General features: G+C 43.3%; 1 long non-coding RNA gene across 1 annotated transcript; it reads right to left on the reverse strand.

Moving 5' to 3' along the window:
* Positions 1-334: 334 nt before the first annotated feature.
* Positions 335-22347, reverse strand: LOC143267181 (uncharacterized). Its single transcript, XR_013042094.1, has 3 exons — positions 22239-22347; positions 558-718; positions 335-481 (listed from the first exon to the last, which is right to left on the reverse strand). It is a non-coding gene; the product is annotated as an uncharacterized LOC143267181 (long non-coding RNA).
* Positions 22348-22446: the final 99 nt, after the last annotated feature.

Consider the following 22446-nt stretch of genomic DNA (forward strand, 5'->3'; position numbering starts at 1 on the left):
GAGAGTGGTGGTAGAAAGCAGAAAGATATATAAGGCGTGAGGACCAGAAACTAGAAGCATTTGGCTAGTTAAGCATTTGGCTGGTTAAGCTTCAGGCTTTTGAGCAGCAGTTCAGCTGAGAGCCATTGGGATGAGGACACAGAAGCTTCCAGTCTGAGGAAACAGGACCAGCTGAGGAACTGGTGAGGTGAGATAGCTGTGGCTTGTTCTGTCTCTCTGATCTACCAGCATTGACCCCAATAACTCGCCTCAGGTTTGATTTTATTAATAAGAACTTTGAAGATTCATGCTACACCTATGTCTTTAGTGTGGTTTAAAGTGAACCCACCTTCCTGATGGATGGTCTCTTGGCCAGGTGATTGATAGGTCCAGCTGCATTGACTCTTCTGTTTTGTGCCTTGGAATGTTAGGTCTTTACCTATGCCTGATCAAGGCTAGAGTAAGACTGATGCAAGTCGGAGGAAGGATCCTGTGGGAGAGACTGGGATAAACAAGGCTAGCTTAGGACCCACAGTACTCCTGAGATGCTCAGGGTCCCTTCTGTTCCTACCCCTTACCTGTATCCTGTATCCGAGTGCTGTTCTTCAAACCATACACATCTTTGCCTCTGCCAGCCAAAGTCCATTCTCTAGAGATGCAGCCAAGTTATCTCCCACAGTGCTGTCCTCACTCTCCGGGCTGAGTTGCCATTCCACACTGTGGTCATTGCCCAGAGTGACTGTAATCAATTATCACAAATTCAGTGGCTTGGATGACAGAAATGTATTCTCTTGTAATTCTATGGGACAGAAGTCTGAAATCAAAGTGTCAGTAGGACTAGGCTCCCTTCCAAGAGGAGAACCATTCCTCCCTCCTTCAGCTCCGTAGGGCTCCAAACACTCTTTGGCCCAAGGCTGCATCAATACAGTGTTTATCTCTGTCTTCTCATGGCGGTCTTTCCAGTGTCTCTTGTAAGGACATTTGTCATTAAATCAGCCAGGACAATCCAGGATGCCCTCATCTTTGGAGCCTCAATTTAAATAAATGTACAATGGAATTTAGTTTTGTTTAAGACATTTGGTTATGATATTAAATGCATAACATTCACAGGTTCTGGGACAGGATGGGAACATGTTTTTTTAATCCTCTAGACATCCTCGGCACTTCCTTGTGTTTCTGTGCTTATCTCCAATACAACAAGTGAAATAAACACCTATTTATTTCCGCTCCAAGGGCAGCATGCATTTTCTGCAGGAACAATGTCTCCTGAGGAGGGAAGGACTGATTGGAGAGAGAGAGAACAGAAAGCACCTTTTACGGTTAAAAAAATGTAAGCAAATACAGAGGATGCCCAAGGTCTGCACATGCTACAGTGGGGAGACGATTAATGCTACAAAGTTAAGATGGTTTTAGCATTAGAGCATGAAAACAGAGAGGAAGTAAAGGTGGAGAAACACTGAACTGGGAAGCTGTTCCTCAAAAGGAGAAACCATGTCATATTCACCCCTGTATGTTTTACACACACACACACCACCACCACCACCAACAACAACAACAACAACAATACCAGCACAGGGCTCAATACAGTATTTATAACCCAGAAAAAATCGTTAACAACAGATATGCCTTCTTCTTGCCTCTATGTTTCATTTGAAGGGGACCTGAATGGCTTGTCACACAATAGAGCCTGTCACACAAGTCAAGCCTGGCCTCAGTCTCCAGTTAATCTTCCCACATCTGTCTCTGCCCCTTACCCATGTGATACAGCATTTTGAATTATGTACTTTAATAGGTGTCTATTTTACAGACTAAAGTCACAACGTCTAACGATTTGAAATATCACTACCGCAGCCGTTGCTCCCTTCGGAACTCTACATATTTAAACAGAATTTCAGTTACCAGAAAAACTCATCTTTAGAGAGCAAAAGGGAAGGGTGGGGTGGGAAATCCACTGATTTAATGTTTTATCAAGAGGAAGGGAGTGTGGAGAGAGCTTGCTCAACATCAAACGGTCTTGAGTGCGGAGAATTTAGTGAGGCACAGAGCGGTGTAAATTGGAAGATTTAAAAGCCTGAAGTTTAAACATCACTTTTGTTTTCCCAGGCCCTAGATATTAATAAGACTATTGTGCAAATTATAAGTCTTTCCTTTGTAAGAGATGGGGAAATCAAACATTTGCATAAACTAACAGAGATTGCATTCTCTAAGGTGAACATTTCCAAGCCTTCCTCAATGCAGCTCTCCGGGTGGAGTGAGCGATATTGCCTCATACTGGATGCTTGTCACTACTCTGCAGGGCCTGAGGCTCCTGCCCTCCTCTTCCGGCATCTGCTTCCCTTGGTTCATCTGCAGGTAACTGAGTGGTCCAGTCCCTGCCCTCACCCCAGGTTTCCAATAATGCAATCCCTCTCTAACTTGCTGACTTCATTTCAGCCTCTTTATCCTCCAATCCTTTATCTAAAATTCTTTCCCTCTACTTGTTCATAAACTATCCTTTTCATTAAGACATCTCTCTGTTCAGGAACCTGCAGTGGCTCCCTAGTGCTTGTCAGATAGAGACTGGGACCTCCGTCCAGCTCTCAGCACCTGCGCTCTTCCTGGGACATGTCTCCTGTCCACAGCTCCTGGTTAGTTTCCTTATTCTCTAGCCAAGTCAGGGTCCTCCCCCATTCTCCTCACTTGTGGATCTCACTATTGTCCTCAGGGCTTGGCTTCTGCAGTATCCTCCACCAAAATGCCCCCTCCTGCCCGCCCATGCTGTTCTTCCCTCTTTCAAGAGTCTGTGCAGACCTTCTGGCCATGAGCCGTGGCCTGTAGCTTACCCCCAAAGGAAAGGCATGTTAGTTACTTCTCTCATCTTTGGGACCAAATGAACACCCAACAAGAAACAACCTAAGGAGGGAAAGATTTACTTTGCCTCATGGTTTGAGAGGACACAATCCATACAATCCATGGCAGGGAAGGGACATCAGGAAACAGATCCACATTTACTAGAGCATTCAATGGCTGACTTACATTGTGATGGACCAAGAGGTGAAAAGATCAGGCTAGACCCAGGCTAGGCTACAGCCCCTGAGGCCTGTTTCCCAGTGACCTACTTTTTCCAGCTGCACCTAACCTCCTATGGATTCCAGAACCTCCCAAAGCAGTAGCGACATCTGAAGACCAAGTGTTCAAATATGTGAGCCTGTGGGGAACGTTTCTTCGAACAGTAACAGAAGGGTAAGATTGAGCCTCATTTTCCCCATATGTGTAACATAGAACATTAAGCAGAAAATCCCATGACTGTTGAGGAAATGAGATGGTTTTGTGTGATTTTGGTGTTCCTCATAATTCTTCATAAAATGAGAAATATTATTAAGATTACTTTGTTCACTTATTATTTGTACTAGTGTATAATTGTATTAGCTCCCATTTAGTAAGTACCTACAATAGGTCACTTACATAAGAATTTATATCCGTTAATCCTCCCAAGCAGTCCCTCATGGCAGTGACATTTAATCTAGAAATATGGGAAAGATGAGCATAATGGATTGTAGGCATACACAGCTTTATCCATTTCCAGCCTGTCCTTTGCTCTACACAGAGAACTAAATGGCTACTGGAGATTTGATCTCCCTCTGTGCTACAATTGATAACTATGCATTTTAATCCTATTTTGCAGATAAAGTGGGGTTCGGAGGGGTTAACCACTTGCCCAATGCAATGAGAAGGAGGTGCAGCACTGAAAACTGAAGTCTTATCTTTCTGGCTCAAAATTTGCTGTTTTTAGGCTCAGTGTAGACATGCTGTCTGCACCGTCGTTTGCAATTCTTTTTCACCTGTAGAATGGGAAGAATACTTCTGTGCTGTCTCAGGGTTGCTCTAAAATGGCGCAATTGTGCTTCTTTGGAAACCCTCTCAAATATCATATGCAAATTTTATTAAAATACTAATTACATGGAACCATTCTCCACAAAGCCCTGTCTCCACCATTTTCAAATAGTCACGACTTGGTGTGGTCTTGACACAAAGGCACATGAACTGCCATTGATTACCTTTGAAGGTTATCACAGGAATGCGGATTCAGGATCCCCTAGGAGTGTGATTGCATGTGTGTGCATATGCACTGGCAAAACAGCGAGGCATGTTCTCTTTATTAGACTTGCTGGTACATATGATATCATAAGACAGTGCAATCCAATGGGAGAATTCAATGCTGTCTGTTGAAATCCCAAAAACAATCCATTGTGAGACTGTTCAAGGAATCTAGAAAGAGTAGTATGTCTCCCTGCTTCCTCCTCATCCTTTCTCTCCCTTTTTTGATGGCACCTCTGTGCTGGGCACTTGTTTTAGCGTCTTTACCTTTTCCCTCCTGCTTTTCCATCCACAGAATCAGTAGCAAGCATTGGAAAATAAATGTGGTCTATTGCAGTAATTTCTTAACTTTTATTTTCCAGCAAAAAAAACAAAAAACAAAAAACAAAAAACTTTCCTCCCACATGAAAATCAAATGTGGAGTCTTAACACATAAAACAGAGAGAAAGTAATATTTTGGTATAGGTATTTATTTATGAGTTTAAATATCATTTATCCACTTATATAAATTCTATCCAGTAAGAAAGTTTTTGATGAGCACAGAAATTTAAGTGAGGGTTATAGATAACAAAGTTAGTCATATGCATTTCAGATTATTCAGTTTCTGTATTCTCTTTAGGCTTCCTAGTATTAAAATCCTAATGGGATAGGGAGTACGGTATACATGGAATTAAATTAAAAAGAAATAAAGCAAAACAAAAACCAAAGCAAAATGTAATGTTGACTACAATTGCATTAATCACTAATTTGGCTAAAAACACTTCAAGTACTTACAGAAGACAGTGTGAGAAACTCCAATATTCAATAATATGGAACAGAAGCATGGGAGTCTAGCAGCCTCGCTTTACATGGTCTCTTGCATCTATTTACATGAATTACATAAATGTGGTGTATGTGTGTGGAAAAGTGTGTATGCATGTGTATGTTGCAAGCTGAATCAATAAAGTATTTAAGATTTATAGAAATTGAAAAATTAACATTAAATTCTTAATTATCTCCATTAAGATGCCACAGATGTCAAATAAAGGTCCTTTCCTCAACAAGATGGATGGCCCCGGTCAAGCCTTTGAACAACTCAGTTGTGTCACTTTTTCAAGAACCGATGCCCCAATCCCCAGTACACTGCAGTCTCCGTTCTAATTTTTCCACCTAAGTATTAACCATGTGGCCTAGGCATTAGCTCATACTATGACCTCAACTATAGTACCTCACTGTCCTTTGAATTTATCTTATGTGGAGGTTTGAATAAGGATGCCCCCCACACACACATAGTTTCATATGTTTGAATGCTTGGTCCTAGTTGGTGTAACTGTTTGGGAAGGACTAGAAGGTATAGTCTTGTTGGAGGAGGTTTATCAGTGTTGGAGAGTTTTGCAATTTCATAAGCCCATCCCCTTCCAGTTAGTATTCTCTCTCTGTCTCTCTATCTCTGTCCCTCTCTGTCTCTGTCTCTCTCTCACTGTCTCTGTCTCTCTCTCCTCTTCCCTTCATGGTTGTTGTCTCAACATGCAAGCTCTCAGCTGCTGCTCCAGCACCATTCCTGCCTGCCTGCTGCCATGTTCCCTGACATGATGGCTATGGACCCACCCTCTGAAATGTTAAGCCCCTATTAAAGTCTTTCTTCTATATGAGTTGCCTTCGTCATGGTGTTTCTTCACAGCAACAAAAGAAAAGTAACAAAGATGTCTTCTAACGGATCTTCACATTTTTTTTTCTTGAAGCAACTTGAATGGCTCTGAAGTTTTCGAATGACAAAATGACAAATATATCAAAATGCCCAAGCAGAACACTCCCACAGTGGCCACACAAATTAGTTACTACTAACAAAACTGCATAGATATGACTATGATTGGTGGAGGAGTTCACTGTGGCAAGGAGGTCATGGGGACAAGACAGTCTGACAAAACTTCCTCACATTCATTGCTTTGCTTCCAGACAGCAGATGCAATGTGACCAAGGCATCGAGTTCCTGCTGCCATGGATGTCCTGCCGTGGTGGACTGAATCCTTGAGCTTTGAGCCCAATGAACCTTTCCTTCCTCAATTAGCTTTTGGCAGAGTTTGGTCCAGCAAAGAGAAAAGTAACTTGTATAAAATCTAAGCCAGATCTCTGGTCTGTCCTTTCACTGTAGCTCAAAAGTCTGTTGAATTTAATCTAATGGAACAGAAGCATAAAACTGCTAGCTGGTGATATTGTCTTGTCTGTTCATCTACCTCCAGGCAAGAGCTGCCAACCATTCATCCCAGATAGCAAATGTTCCTTCTTTTAATGATCATTACAATTTTTTAGTCCTAATATTGTTCTTGAGCACAGATGTGCATTTCCCAGGGTGAGTTATTATTTGGGTGAATGAAATAGAGCTCCATCTCTCTAAATACCTTGCAAATTCTGCGTATTCAACTATCTTTACTAGGAATACCAAAGATTCAAAAAGAAAATTAATGAGCCCCTTTCTGCCTAGCACTTCTCAAACTTGAACATACATTATACAATAGTTTTCAGCTAACACCTATTAGTAGTACTTGAATAAGCCCAGGGTTCTGTAGAATTGTCTTTGCAAAGACCAGGTGTGACCTAATCTTCTCTTGATTGATATCTTGCCATGGTCTAAAAAAGGACTTTATGGTAGCTTAGTTGTTATTTGATAGTTTGAATCAGTTACTTGTCTATTTTCAGTGGAGAGCTGAGACCTTTTTATTTTCCTTATAAGCAAGGGGCTTAGTTTTTCCAAGTATGGTTTCACCAACAGAAGGTTCCCAGGGTCAATTCACTTTCTATGCATATCTAGAACGAATGGAATCAAAGGCATTCAAGGAGGTATGCAAGCAAAAGTGTGAAGAAGGAAAATACCTCCCTTCCACTTTAAGCAATCTGGCTAGGGGTAGAGGACTAACCCCTCTGACTTCCATACTCCACTGTGCTGCCAAAAAGGTGAGCTCTTCCCACCAGTTCTTGCAAAGTGAGACACAATGTCTCATGACACTGTTTTTTTTTTGTTTTTTTTTTTGTTTTTTTTTTTTTTTTTGGTTTTTCAAGACAGGGTTTCTCTGTGTAGCTTTGAGCCTTTCCTGGAACTCACTTGGTAGCACAGGCTGGCCTTGAACTCACAGAGATCTGCTAGCCTCTGCCTCCTGAGTGCTGGGATTAAAGGCATGTGCCACCACTGCCTGGTTCATGACACTCTTCATGAGTTTACATTTACTTGATTTTCTCAAAGATTATTTTAAGTGAGTTCTCTTAAGATCAGGAGAATGTCTACACACTCATAAATCATGGAGCTTTCTGTGAAGTTCTCCATCACACATGGGACATATCTACCAATGCCATTATCACTTTAGAGGACAAGAAGCACACATGGCTTCCAAAATTTGGTTTTCCTTTGCTCCCCACAGCTAGTCTATCAGCAGGTTCAGAGAACTCAGTATTCAGAAATCAATGTTTTTCCCCACTCCCATAATCCCCTTCTTTGTTTAAACCACTGTACTGGCTCCACTAGGTCCCTACAGCAGCTCCCCTGACTAGTCTCCCAGCCCCCAACCTGGCTTCTTTCAGGTATTTTCAATTCTTTTAAACACTTCATCTTTTTGAAACTCAAGTAAAAGCATGTTAGTTCATTATACCCAAGCACTAAAATTACTACTATGCCTATATCCTGCTCAGAGTAAAGGCTTTTGGGTGGCCTGAAAGGCTCTCTGGATTCATGTCACCACTTGAAGACTTCCCTTCACCCTACCAACTACTGTTGATTAAAATACTTTAAATCCACCTCTTGGTGTCTGTTCTTCAACTAAGGGTGCAAACCTCAGGAGGGCAGTGATGATTCCTGGTGTCACAGCTCCCTGAATTCCTAGAATGAATGGATGCTAGCTCAGAGATATACAAGAGCTTTAAGTGACTGGCTTGGACTTTAGAGGAACACTTTGGACACCTCTCAATATATGAACCTCAGGGGTTAGGCACAAGTCGTGCTGGTTCTGGGGAGTGGTCACAGATGCAAAAATGTCCAGTGCATTCTTCCCCTCTGTTCTTTGGGAGGCCACATAATAAGCACATCTTTTCTTCTGGTTGAAATTATCTCAGTTCCATGTGTTAACTCTGATTACATAAAGTCTGATCAGAATCTCTGGCTACCATTTATAAATGCCTTTGATTTTTAGACTTGGGGAAATGAATTAATTATCATGTAATACATGCAGATTAGTAGCCATTTAAGAAAAAAACTTGGACTCCATGGTTGGAGGAGGGGCACTAGCTGACTACAACTTATTGATCTTCAAGCCTTTCTAAGCAAGATGAGGACTTAGAGGCTCTAGGAGATTGACTTTCTCAAGGTCACACAGCTACTCCTTGGAAGAACAAAGATGGGACCCCAGTCTTTGATTCCCAGCACTGTGTTGGTGTAATCAAAGACACAGTCTGCTGGTTGCAGAGGAACCCTACACACTCTGTATGTAGCATTTGCATAACATATTACACTAAAGACAGGATCCCGACTGAGATTCTCAGCAAGAAAATAACAATTATTTAATCAGGGCTCTATTTATACGTTTACTGTGAAGGTTAGGTTAAGATTCACTGGCTTGATTAAGGGCTCTGCTTACACATGAAAGTGTTTACTGAGCTGAGCTCCCTGGAGTGAAATTCAAACTAACTTGTGACATCCACAGTACATTTTCATGTCCTGAAAGCCATGAATATCTTTACTGAGACCCAAATCTTTTGCTTAAAACAAACAAATGGCTACCCATTAGGGTAAACTGTAAACAGTCGGCCAAGACAGAGTCTTTCCTTTAGGTTGCTAGTGACTTCTCATCTTGAGTTTGAGTCTTTAAGCCTAATGAATATGACTACATCTAAAGATACAAAGTGAAAAGCATCTGGGTGTTCAAAGGTTTGTCCTAAGCATTGCGTTTGAGCCTTGGAAGGATCCTGTAGGGTGAGAAAAGCACATAGAGTCTCGGTTTTATACCTTTGGAAGCTAGAAGCTCTCAGGGGTTCAAAGAGTTGCCCAAGGTCTCCCAACTTATTAATGAGGAAAAATGCTAACGTTAGTGTGGGGCCTAGTCAGGTTTCCTTGTTTACCACATTTCCACTTACTACTTTGAAGGGATTGAAGTTAGATCTGTCTTATGAACCACTGTCTAGCAAACACTTTGCAACTTTACAAAGCAGAAAGTGGAAGAGAAGAGAGGCCCCTCCTGGGACCCCCAGTCATGGTCACTTGAGGCTGGGTCAGAAGTGGACAGTGAGGAGCTTTTCTCCTAATGCTGTTCTTGGTGGGGTACGGGGTGAGGTGGGCTTAGTGTCTCCTCTGTAGTTTGCCTGGGAACTGAGTACAGTCAACACTAACCTGCCCTGGCTTTAGCCCAGTCACCTCCAACCCCTTTGGTTCTCAGCTTCTGCATGGATAAAACAGAGCAAAGGGAGCCTACTTATTTGGTGATATTTGTAGGATAGCCAAATGAAAAAACACATAGATGGCCTCACTCTCTCCTAGCCTTTGTGGGTTCGTTTTTTCCACCAATCAGACATGCACAGAAGAATTTCTGTACCCCAATTCTGGTGCAGGTAGAAACACATCCTCTTTGCTGAAGACTGCATTACACTTCAGTGACACAAGACTTGGAAGTCCCTTGCAAGAATACCATTGTTTTAATGGACCACAAGAAAAGATCATTGTATGATCAAAGTACAAGCAGTATAGGCATTATCACTGGTATAAGAGGCAAGTGGGAGATATCCCTGGTACCCCCAAGTTACCCAATCTGTCTCTTAGATATGTGATATCAGGTACCCATCCCCAGCTTCATCCAGCTAGCTGGTGATGCTATGACAGAGTTTGGCCAAGCTCCTTCCAGCCTCACCTCACTCATCTTGATCAGTTTCTTCCTGGGTCCTTAGATGCCCTCTGCCCTACCCAGCTCACTTAGCACTGGGCCTGCAGACTCCTTCTGCTCTGTACCCTTGGACTTTCACTTTTCTCTTCCTCTCTCCTGCTAGAGAACAGAAGTCCCTTTAAGCAGGCAAGCAATTTCCAGTGTGTTCCCCACATGGAGCTCTGTGGGTCCAACACACACTGCTGCTGTCGGGGAGCAGGCAGCTCCCATAATAGACTTTATTTAAGCTGATTACCACAGGAGATAATGGCTAGTGATGACCTGGGATTGCTACTTTCCTTAAACTTCTGAAGGCAGAGAGGAAAGTTTCATTTTTGTTTCCTTAAAAAAAAAAAAAAAAAAACAAAACAAAACAAAAAAAAAAAAAAAAACCTGTAAAAGCAGCTCGCTTGAGCTCTGCAGCACCTCCCCTGAGATTCTCATTTCAGATTAGCCTATCAGGTGTGCAGTGCCATCCGAGCTTATTTCAGCCGGGGCTGGTTTGCTATTCCTGCCTTTCACAAGATCTTCCCCCAAAGGCTGGTGCTCCCTGGTGCCTGCTTGCCCCTGGCTGGCACTGAGTCCTTGAGGACAGCTCTATTACTTTATTAGCTCCTCTCAGCTCCCATCTCAGTCCAGTTTGACTTCTTTTTTTTTCCTCCCTCTCTCATTTTTATTTCCCAGTCTGGTTCCATCCATTCTTCTCTCTCCACTCCCTTTCTGTCCTATCCCTTTGTTTCTCATTACTTCTTGTCTACTCCTTCCTGGGTCTCTACATCCTTCTCCACTGTGTCCCACGCCTGCTTCAGTGTCCCCTCAGCTCTAGCTCCAGTTTGCCTGGGACCCAGTGGAAGCATGAGAACATTGTTAGGGTTGTAGGAGTGAGCTTTGATTTTTGTAGGGCAAAGGTGATTGGCAAAATCACACAGGTCAGGTCAAGTCCTTAGCTCTCCATAGTCTAATTCTGAGGCGGGAGGCAGGTACGAAGATGGAGAAGATGGAGGAAAGCTGTTGGGAGGTTGCAGGTCCACAGGGACAAAGCCAGGATTTGGGGACCACTGCTGAATCAAAGGGGCCAAAAAGCAAAATGGAGTTGTTGGCAGCTACTTTCTGACTCTGGGGCAACAAGGAGGGAAAACTCATCAGTCACAGACTGACCCGCTCTGTATCCAGTTCCACTGTGTAGATTTACAAAGGCAACAAGGAGAAAGTGAAATGCCAACCGGTCTCTTAAAGGGGCCACTGGCTGCCTCTAATATCCTGGTAAGTGTTGGAGGAAGACAGGTGATGACCACTTCTCTGTGAGTTCCTTAGGCTGTGAATGGAGAGAAAGCGTCTTGATAAACACATTACACCTCATGGGGAGTCGGAGAAATTCAATTAGGTTTGAATGAGAAAGGTAACTTGAATATCAATTAATTGTCTAATTGAAGATAATGGAGACCTGGGGCACCCTGCCAGGTTGATTCTCACACCCAAATCCAGAGATTTTCCCAGGGATTAAGGACGCAATTTAATTACACCTTCCTATTAGATTAGATGCTGATTGCATTAGGAGATCTGAGTTAATTACATAGTTAATTACACAGCCAATAACTCCTCTTCCCTAATAGCATGCTGACTGTGGGCTGGTGCCACAAAATGGGCTCTCTTTCCCTAAATGGGAGCACTGGGAGCCCGAGGTGGAAGAAGCGCCTTGAGGAAGGGGACTTGTGAATACTAATAGGGAATTACTCTAGCCATCCCTTATTCTTGATGAACAATAAATTATTCTAATAACATTTGCCATTGTATTCATTCATTATCGAAGGATAATTAGGAAAGAAGAGCTTCCTGAGGCCTCCCTGGAGACACAGAAAGGTTGCACCCATGGGCTGCCTTTGTCTACCAGCCTTCTCCAGGGAAGCTTCCCTTCCCCATCGGATGGGTCTACTTGGGGCTAGACTTGGCCCTGCCTATCATCTCCCACCGCACACTAAGCTGCAAAATAAGTTTTAGAATTTTAGCTCTCCGGTTTTGTTTTTTTGGTTTTTTTTGTTTGTTTGTTTGTTTTTTGTTTTTAAATCTGGGAGATTTGGAAGGGCCTGTAAGTGGAAGGAGGTGGCCTGGGAATTTGTCTGATGACACAGAGCAGTGACCTAGGGCCTGGAGTTCAATATCGATAATGGGGGACCTCTCAACTCACACTGCTTTGTCCAGGGCTTTGCCTTGTCAGCTTCTCTTGCTACTATGAAAAACCATATGCTGAGCATCAAAAGCAAGCATAGAGGTCAGAGGGGCATGTCCGGTGTCCTGACTTATAACTCTTCACTTCATTTCCTTTTGATGAGCTGTCTCACTGAGTCAGGAGCCAGGGTGGTAGCCAGAGAGCTCTAGTCCCCTCCATAGCCCCTGGGTTGCAGGTAGATGCAGCTGCACCTGGCCTTTTACGCGGGGATTGTACAAGTGAATTCATGCTCTCATGCCTGCACAGCAAGTGCTCTTACCCACTGAAGCATGTCCCTAATCTTTCTATGTGGATTTTAAAAATAAAATAACACTAATCCTATTCACAAGGGCAGCAGTCTCACCGTCTATCCACTTCCCAAAGGCTTTGCCTCCTGATACCATCTTATTGATGATGGGTTTCAACACAAGGATTCAGGGAGGACACACATTTAACTTATAACAGCTTCACTCAAGGTTGACTGGTTTGAGTTTTAGATATAGATTGAAATGAAGTTCAACTCACCCAGTGGCTGTCAGAACTACCAGGGCTGACACATTCCTGATTAACAAGAACTATTGTTATTTTTGTGTTACTCATGGACATAAGGAGACCATATGTGGAAGAACTGATCTCCTCCTACACCTGCTGAGCTGCCTTTCTTCACATAGGTTCCATAGGGAGCATCCCTAGTGAGAAGGACAGTGTTGGTTCTGACCTGCCCTGGCCAATATTTGCTGGAGGATGCTTTGTATGAGGAAGTCAGTGGCCAGGCTGACTGTACATAAAGGAGAGAACAAGCCTGTTTTACGACCTTCTAGGCAAGGTGTCCTAGAGGTGGAGTATCAGCAGCTGATAGTGATGCAGGCCTCACTGATGTGATCAAAATGAAACGAGTAAGAATTTAAGTAATAAACAAGAACCAAGCTTGGTTTCTCAAACACCTCGTTCTTTTCCACTGCTCCAACCCAAAGCATGTTCTTGATGTAATGGCAAATACTTTCCTCATAGAACTCCCTTCTGGAGCTGACAGCCCTGATGCTCTTTCGATGGGCATCTCTCATTAGTAACACTTCTCTGAAGGCTTTGCCCAGCGGATCCCATTCCTTCTACCTCTCTAGTGCAGTGGTCCTTTCTCCTCTTCCCCAAAGTGCAATGCTTTGCTCACATACCTGGTTACGCCATGGTGAGTGAGACATCTGAGGACACTAGTCCTGCTTTGTTTTTTCCATCTGTGAATGGACCCACACACTCAGTAAACTGTTGCAAAACCAAATCTTCTACATTGCCCTGGGTATTTGGAAATTTAGATGTTCAGTTGTACAGGAGGGTTGACTCTCCTGGATTTTTCTTGCTGAGGTTTGGATGATATTATTCTGGCTATCTTACATCACCTGCACATGACTCTCCTTAGGTCTTTGCTGGTGACCAGACTTCTACAACCCTGAAGTCTTTGTACATCAATTACCCAGGGAACCTTAGCAAGGGTTTGTGAGAAGACAGCAATCCCCCATACTTTTCATTCCCCATCTAGGCCCTCTGCCATCTCCAGAGCCCCCATAAAGCTTTATAACATAGGGAGCTGTATGTTTCTTGCTATCAATCTATCCATCTTGTGTCTTCTCACCTCATGGGAGCCTGTCTGTGGAGTAAACTATGATCTGAGAATTTTATTCCTAACTAACTTCTTCAATACCCCTTTAAGAAAAGGATCCTGTTTTCCATTTCAGAGAGCCTAGCAGACTCAATTAAGATTCAGAATTAATAGTTAGCAAAACCTCGAAGTGTTCCACACACTATTTGCTTTGAATAAAGTCTCCTTCAAAGGCCTTAATGCACTAGCTTTCAACTGGAGGTGGTAACTACCCCTGGGGACATAGAGAAAGAAATGGTGGAGAATTTACTGGTTGTCACAAGGGCTGCCTGAGTTACTATCATCAAATGAGGTGACTGCAAGGATATTAAATGTTTTACTGTGCAGAGGGTAGTCCTGCAGAATGAATCGTCCCATCCAAAATGCCAGTGGCACCTTGTTTTAAATCACAGCAATGAAAATAACAAATACAGACTATAGAGCCTCGAGATAAATGGGGGAAGTCCTTGTTCTGAGGACATGGAATCATATGAGAAGTGGTTATTTACCCCATATAGTCTCAGATCTGCCTCTGACCTTCCTGACCTCCTCCAGGCCTTCCTTCCCTCCAAGGGCCTTAGTCCTGAGCAATGACAGGGTAGCATCTTTAGGGGTCATAGTTCCTCCTAGAAAGCACAGGATAGGGACAAGGAACCCAATGAATTATTGCTCCTTTTCAGCCATCTCTATTGGTGACCCAAACAGTTCTCCCATCAGGAGGGCAGCCTCATGTTAGAAAGAGCAGTGAGGTGGACATTTGTTGTGGTTGGATTAAGCTCAAGTGTTCCATTGTGATCACTTGAAGAGTTTGGATGTCTCACTTGACCAACGTGGGCAGAAAGCAGCTGCAAGCTGACTTCTCCCTGGGGAGTCCTCGGTTATCTGAGGGGGTAAATCCACCTGGAGATGTTTGTTTCTGAGGGGAGGCAGAGAAAGCTACTTCCAGTTGGCATCTCAAGTGTGCTTTTGAAATGGTGGTTAAAAATAATTGTGCAAGGAACAAGCAGCTGGCCATACTCCTGTCTTCCTGGATTCTTTCCAGATGGTGAAGTGTGGGTTTCAAGTCCTCTCCTCTACAGGTGAACATTCTAGAGGGACTGATGAGATAATAGAAAAGAACACACATTGCTCCGAGTCCTTGGTTTCAGGCAACTGAAACTCACTAAGCATGAATGGAATTTATTCACAGAAAAGCCTACTTGTCAGGAATTCGATGAGAACCAAAATCAGAAAAACAGTCTAGAGGAAAGTGAAGTAGCAGAGAAACACAAGAGCCCAAAGAGTCACAAATACAGACATCTACTGGCATTTTTGCTCAGAGATATGCAGGGTGCCTGGCTCCACCGGACGCTGGGTGTCGTAGCGTTGTACTAGAGAGTTGCTGCTTGCTGCTGCTGTAGCCACAACTTCCCAGAACATCTGTCCCCTGCCCTTTCTGTTTCAAGTTGCTCACAGGAGAGTCCGCAGCGGGTTCACATGGTCAGCCAAGCATGAATCAGATGCCCAAATCTTTTTTCAAAGAAGTCCAGGAATATGTCTGGTCTTTTCAGTTTGGATAGTAGAGGGTATGGCAGACACTTCACTAACAGCCATTTTCCCCAGCCCCTGGCCTTGGACTCTTGACCCTTCTGCCTTCACCTCCTAAGTACTGGGACTATAGGTACTCGGTTGCTATAATGGAAGATGTAAGACTAGGTAATTTATATATATAAAAAAAAAAGGTTAAAAGGTTAATTCATTCCTCAGTTCTACTATCTAGGAAAGACCATAACTGGGCAAGACACATCTGCTAATGGCCTCATTATGCTTTACGTTTTAATAGGAAACTGAAAGACAAGCAGGTAGGTACACATGGGCCAAATTCCCACAGCAGCTAGTCTATCCATTGCTAAGAGAAAGGCTTATTCATAAAGACTTCTTCCTCATGATACACACACCTGCAGGATGCCCCACTCCCCCATACTGCCTCACAGAGGAATTAGTTTCTAGCACATGGGTTTGGGTAGGGGACACACTCAGATCACAGCACTTATTACAGGAGATGCTCTGAATATAGGGAAGACATTCAGAAGCCAGACAGCCAAAAATATATCACACTGCAAGCAGACTGCAGGAATTTCTACTACTAGAAATGCAAATCCGTATTGATAATCAAAACAGGAAGAGATAGGGAAGATATGGGATACTAAATTCTTGTCCCTGAAGCTGAGACAATTGAGTGAGATTTTCTTATTCCACTTTACAGGATCAAAGGAGACTTAAGTGAACTAAAATCACTTTCCTGCCAAGATATTGTCAGTTAGAGGTAAGGAGAACCTAGAATGTACACCTACCCCAACCCCTACCACTGCCACAGGCCATGTTCAGCTTCCATTTGCCTACCAGTCTTGTAGATAGATTGTGTTCAGGCCTTCCTGGAAAGAGGAACACCCCTGAAGACCCATCTGGAAAGACCCCAGGAACACACTTGCTCTCTTAGTTATACTGGTTTAATCTAAGGCTACCATAACCCACTGTCCTAGGCAAAAACCCAATGAATAGGATAGTTGGGAGGGGAGTGCTGGTCTAGAATGGGGTGAGAATAGGTACCTAAACAGACAAAGATAGTGCACCTGAATATGAACTGAATTGTCATTTCGAATTCCCCACCACTCCCCGTGCCCTTATCTTTTCTAGGTCCCCACTTACTCTATTGTGCCTCTACCTTCACCTTGGGAACAAGTACCATCTAACAAATGGCCTCAAGCAAGATGATAGACAGCAGAGACAGAACCCAGCAGAAGCCAGTGCAATTCAGCTATCCCTCAGCCCCACTACAGATGGTATAGATTCAAGTAAGCAATAGATGTCTTTAGCCACACCCTGCAATGCATCAGCAACAGACTGATATAATAAACTTTGGGGTTTTTTTTTCAATACTTGACTTGACCCTCAGAATTCACCACCATAGAAATCAGCTCCTTCCCAAGATAAGCACATATACTCACACGCATGGGCACACACAGAATCTTATAAAGCACAGCCTTCAAGAGTTGCTTGCATTTTGTATTCTCTGCTCTTGCACTCTTGGTGCATATAAGTCAACCTCCCAGAACCCTTCCACACTTGATTGCATAGCTTGCTCTCCCTGTCTTCAAACATTCTTAGTGTCTCTCTTGTTCATGAAGCCAGGATCCAAAGCTCATTAACTGTTATCTCTTCTAGTGTCTTAAGTCAGTACTCAATAATTTGGTTAGTGAAGCTGGGTGGATACTAGAAAAATCCTATTGGTCTCCCCTACTCTTGAACTTCCTTGGCAACTCCAGAGTTTTCCACATGGGAAAGTCTTGGGAAATTCACGTGGGGATACCACAGAATGTCAGAAACCAAAGCCAATGTGGGAGAAGAAGGCTAAGTGTACAACAAGAGGAGAGTGGGAAACTGAGAGAGCTAGCCAGAAGTCAGCCGCATACTGGCACAGATTATGCATAAACAAATGAAGAAAGCCAGTGACATCTCTGAAGCACATATACTCAGGAGCAGGGATTGAGAAAGGAGTCTGGTTGATGATTTTTTGTTGTTGTTTTGTTTTTGTTTGTTTTCTTTTTTCCCATTTTTATTTATTTATTTTCTATTATCAGCTTGATATGGTACAAATTCTTATCCTAATAGTGAAATGTTTCACTGAGGCTTGCCCAGTGATTGAGTATTTCTGATGGTTGATGATTTTGATGTCACCTGGTGCTCATCTACAGCCAACATCTCTGTGAGATACAAGTTTGGACAGATTCAGGCAAACAGTGCAGCTTCCCATCACACTAAGCATCTCCAACTAAGACAGGCTGACCTGAAACTGATGTGGGATCAGAAAGATCAGACCTCCTTCTTTGTTCGAGCATCTGCAGGCATATTGAACCTTGGCACTGTATTTCTGTGCAAGGTTTATTTCTCCTGTATCATCTACATGTCTGTAAGGCTCTGCATGCTTTGCTAATGATTTTGAGTTGGCTGATGTAGGAGATGGAACTGATGAGGGTGCCATGAAATCTCTTTGGTCTCACTGTACTCTCTAGAGGAGCTGAGTTGTCCTCACAGTGGCTGGGAGCTGGACGATACCGATTCAGGGCTGGAGGCTTACAGAGGGTGGAGCTGCAGTAGTGATCAGAGTTTCTGATGGCTGAGTCTCCGGCATAACTCCAGGAGCTCTGAAGCATGAAGGGAACATGAGGAAAATACTCCAAGGAAGCACTCTATCACCAAGAGACAAAGAACTCATCGTGGATTCTGAGCAACTGATTGCTCAATTCTGGATGCAGTGGATGCTTTAATAGATTTCTTTTTGCTGGAAAGAATGAGATTCCAGGTTCTGAATCCTGGCCACATCGAGAAAGCAACCAATATATTCCTATTAGGAGAAGAAGCTAGAGAGTAAGCACAGGCTGGGCTGGGACTATCTGGGATCAGAATGACCCTTGACCAAAGGAAACCTCCATTTTGACTCCAGCATTTAATTATACAGGCACCTTGAGCCTTGGTGTCGCATTCTATACAAGATTGATTTCTCCTGTGGCCTCTGCATGTCTGTGAGACCCTGCATCCCTTTCTAATGATTTCAGAATCCTTGTCAATGTGAGAGATGTCACCGATGAAGGTGAGGAAAGCAGAAAGGAAGGCCAGGGCTCTGTAACAGGTGGAAAAACCAAAAAGGAGCATTAGGGACCAGTGGAGGACCAGGAATGAATCCCCAGCCGCTGTTTCCTTTTCTCTCCGGAGTTAAAGCTCTCCATGCAGCCCTGAGGTCCTGAGCAGGAGGAAAAATCCCAACCTTCTACGTATGGAATAGCTCTGTGGTCAGAGCAAGGAAGTGCTGGTAGAGGCACAACAGAGTGGTGGGAAGACGGGGCTGTTCCAGAGACTCACGGTGCTAGCATCGTTTCATTTAGCAGCCAGGGACTACAAGGAGTAGGAAGGAAAGGGGGTGTGCCCGGTGTTGAGCAGGAGTTGGATTACATCCAGGCCTGACTTCCAGGTTCATATACTTTCACTAAGCCTAAAGTGGGTAGTTAAAACTGTTGGTCCTGTAGATTCCTGCATGGAGGAAGCATTTGTTTAGAAATATCAGTCCTCACTCTTCATCTTACTCTACTAGCCATGTCACCTTGGGAGGATGTACATAGTATCTCTTTGTCTCACCCTTCTAGATAGTAAAACCCACTTATCAAGGCTTCTGCCAGACTCCAATTCTATGAGATACTGTGTGAAGTCCTTAAGACAGTTTTGAGCATCTGTTAAACTAATTGTTTCAATTATACAAAAAGCATTGAGTGTTTTATATAAATCATTATATTTAATGCTTGCCCACCTGAATTCCCAGGTATTAGCATTTTACTCCCTGGCATGGTGCTACTGGGAAGAGGTAGAAGCTTGAAGAGGTAAGGTCTGTTGGGAAGCCTTCTGCTTATATAGGTATGCTCTTGAGAGAGATTGTAGAACCCCAAACTCCTCCCCTTCCTTCCTTCCTTCCTTCCTTCCTTCCTTCCTTCCTTCCTTCCTTCCTTTCTTTCTTTCTTTCTTTCTTTTCTTTCTTTGTCTATGGTCATGGTGTGATTGCCTTTGCTCCACTGTGAAACCCCTTTCACCACAGGCCTTCAAACAGTGAGGCCAATTGACTATGGACAGAAACTCCCAAACCTTGTGGCTCTTTATCAGCTGGTGACTGAGGTTTCTAACATCATGGGAAAGCCCTGACTGACATCACCCTCATAGGAGTCACTTGAAAGAACCATCATTTTTTATTTTTACAAAATGAAAAAAATTCCCATCTTATCCTTGGTTCAAATCTTCATCGGGCAGATTTTTGTTGGAACAATATACCTGAGATAACGTGTGCAGAAAGAGAAAATGTTTGTGTTGGCTCACAGCCTTGAAGCTTGCATCCATGATCACTTGGCCTCATAGCTGTGGGCCAGTAGCAAGGTAATGTAAGGCAGAAGGACTGGTTGGTAGAGCATATGTTTCCAAGACAACCAGAAAGCAAAGTAGACCAGAATGCCACAATCCCCTTTAAGTTCATATCTAAGGACCTCTCACTAGCCCAACCCTCTATGGATTTAGCACCACTTCCTAGTAGTGGCAAGATAGGAACAAAACCTTTTAAACACAGACCTTTGAGGGATGCTCCTGACCCAGATAGAAGAATCTCTGTCATCACAATGAGAAAAGTTAGAATTAGAGAGAACAGGGACGATCCCTAAGGCCACCAAACACTATAATTAAGTTATCCAAAGACCTGGTGGTTGGTCAAAACAGACTCAGCTCTGAGCTGCTACTTGTCTAGAAATAATTTGTACCATTAAAAGGGAAAATCAAAGTGGTAATGATGTGGCAGCTGGAAAGACCAGCATCTGGGGCTGAGCCTGATAGAGCACAGGATGGCACAATAAGTGAGTATGTGGTATCCAAAGACCAGAAAACTTGTGCAGGTTTTCTGACCATGCAGTTGAGAACCCTGGCCAGTGATGACCTCATAGTTCTAGATCAATTATGTGGTCATTCTGATTCCTGTTTCCAAGGCAAAGTTTGTTCCCTAGTCACAGTATTATTTTCTGCTGGGTTTACATGTGACCTCTATATTGTTCCCTTGAGGAGAAATGCCTTAGGGGTGATGAAAGCAGAATCCAATAGCATGAATTTAGCAAGAGCATGGCAAGATTGATGGATGAAGCAAGGCCGGGGACTTCTTGACCATTCTCTAGTGCTCACAAGAAACTAGGAAGTGAAGAAATTTCCAGGCAGAAATTTTGTAAATCCTGACCTACCTGACTGTAGTGGGTAGCCATTCCAGCTTTGACCTGGAAGTTCCAACCCCTATGAGGCTTCAGTAATGGTCATGCCTACAAGGTGTGGCTGAGAGAAGATGCTGAAGACCTGAGATCCAGATGCTCAGGCTCTCTTGGTTCCTGGACCCTGGACGCTGGAGGTAGACCAAACAGAGTTCTCCAAAGAACACCATTGGACTGTGTCACACCTTTCCCAGATCCTGTTACCTATCCCTTCACTTGTAAGTTACCTCACAAAATAAACCTCCCTTTTAACTATGTGGAGTGGCCTTAATAATTTCACCAATACCTGACCCATGTTGATGTGCTTTGATAGCATGGTTTCACTTTCAAATACCTCCAGAGTATTGAAATAATATTCCTGATGTACACCTGCACCTCTCTGGGGTTCATTATGCAGTTGAAGACACAGCCAAGCCATTGGCAAAACCAAAGAGGCAAGGTCCACATCAGCTTTAATACAACAGAGTTATGCAGAGTTCCAAACCCACATCCAGGCTAGTCATGGCTCTCATCCCTTAGCCTGGCTTCATCTAGTATTCCCCATGCCCTATTACAGTGATGACAAACAGTATCAATTGAACTATCACTGAATGTGACACTGGAATCTGAAGTCCTATCCATACATAAATACCACAAGAAGTTATTTCAAAGCCTCTAGGAGCTCTTCACCTCAGGACTAGGGACAGCCTGAACCTGGTTTTGCTACTGGGTACCTGATAATTTGCACAAGTATTTACCAAGCTTTAAAACCTATGTCTTAGTGTGGTGTGAGTCTGAAGTGTGTAAACTGCTGAGCCGTGTACATAGTAACTGATCAACGCTTCTTGTCAATGAAGAGTGTAAAGAAAAGGTAGTATTGAACTTGATTGTGTACACACATTGAGCACTTATGGCTCACTGAGCATTTCTGAAAAGTATTCCTGAGAAGAGCCTGTGTCTGAAAGACTGATTGATTAAAACAGAAGTAATGTGCAAAGATGGGAATATCAAAGGTCCAGAAGCTAATCTTGGGCTGTATTCAGCCCCTGGAACAGCCATATCTGGGCCACCTCTGTGTCAGAACTAACATCCTGTGACTAATAGATAATAACCTTTTGAAATCTATTAACTTAGCCTGCTACTAGATTCCACCAGCCCCAAAACTGAGAATCAGACAACATCATCAACCTTTAGAAAAACTTCTCCCATCTTACTGTAACTGCCCCTCTGGGCTACTCACCATGTATTTTAGACTTGCCTTGGCAAGACTTTATTTTTTTGTGGTTATTCTGTAAAACTATAATATGTCTTGAAACTGCTTCCACATTGAAAGACGGAATTTGGAGTAACTTAAACATGTGTTCCTGGACCATGGTCACTTGAAGTGGCTCCAGAATGAATTATCTCTTATTCTAGTTAAAATGAGAGCTGTTTTTGTATGTGTTGTTACTGTGATGTGCAGACTATACACTACATGTGTGTTTCATTTCAGTTGTGTGTGTGTGTGTGTGTGTGTGTGTGAGAGAGAGAGAGAGAGAGAGAGAGAGAGAGAGAGAGAGAGAGAGAGAGAGTTGATCATCACATCCATCAGGTGGAGCCACAAAAGGAGTCGCAGGAGAGGTGTGGGAAAACTGCTTATTTCTGACAGAATTTAGACAGAGACTCACCTTATAATACAGGGAGGAACACATGGAGGAAACCCTAGTGAAGTAGCTCAACTATGTGATGAACTAAGAGGGAGCTTTAGGAAGGTGTCTTCCTTCAGATTCAGGGTAGAGCACACAAACCAAAGGGGTGTGAGGATTTTACTGTTGTGTCTGAAGGTCACTGGGTCACAGTCGAGGAAGGGTAAGAATGGTGACTCAAGCCTCATCA

Source organism: Peromyscus maniculatus, chromosome 9 (assembly GCF_049852395.1).
Source record: "Peromyscus maniculatus bairdii isolate BWxNUB_F1_BW_parent chromosome 9, HU_Pman_BW_mat_3.1, whole genome shotgun sequence".
NCBI lineage: Eukaryota > Metazoa > Chordata > Mammalia > Rodentia > Cricetidae > Peromyscus > Peromyscus maniculatus.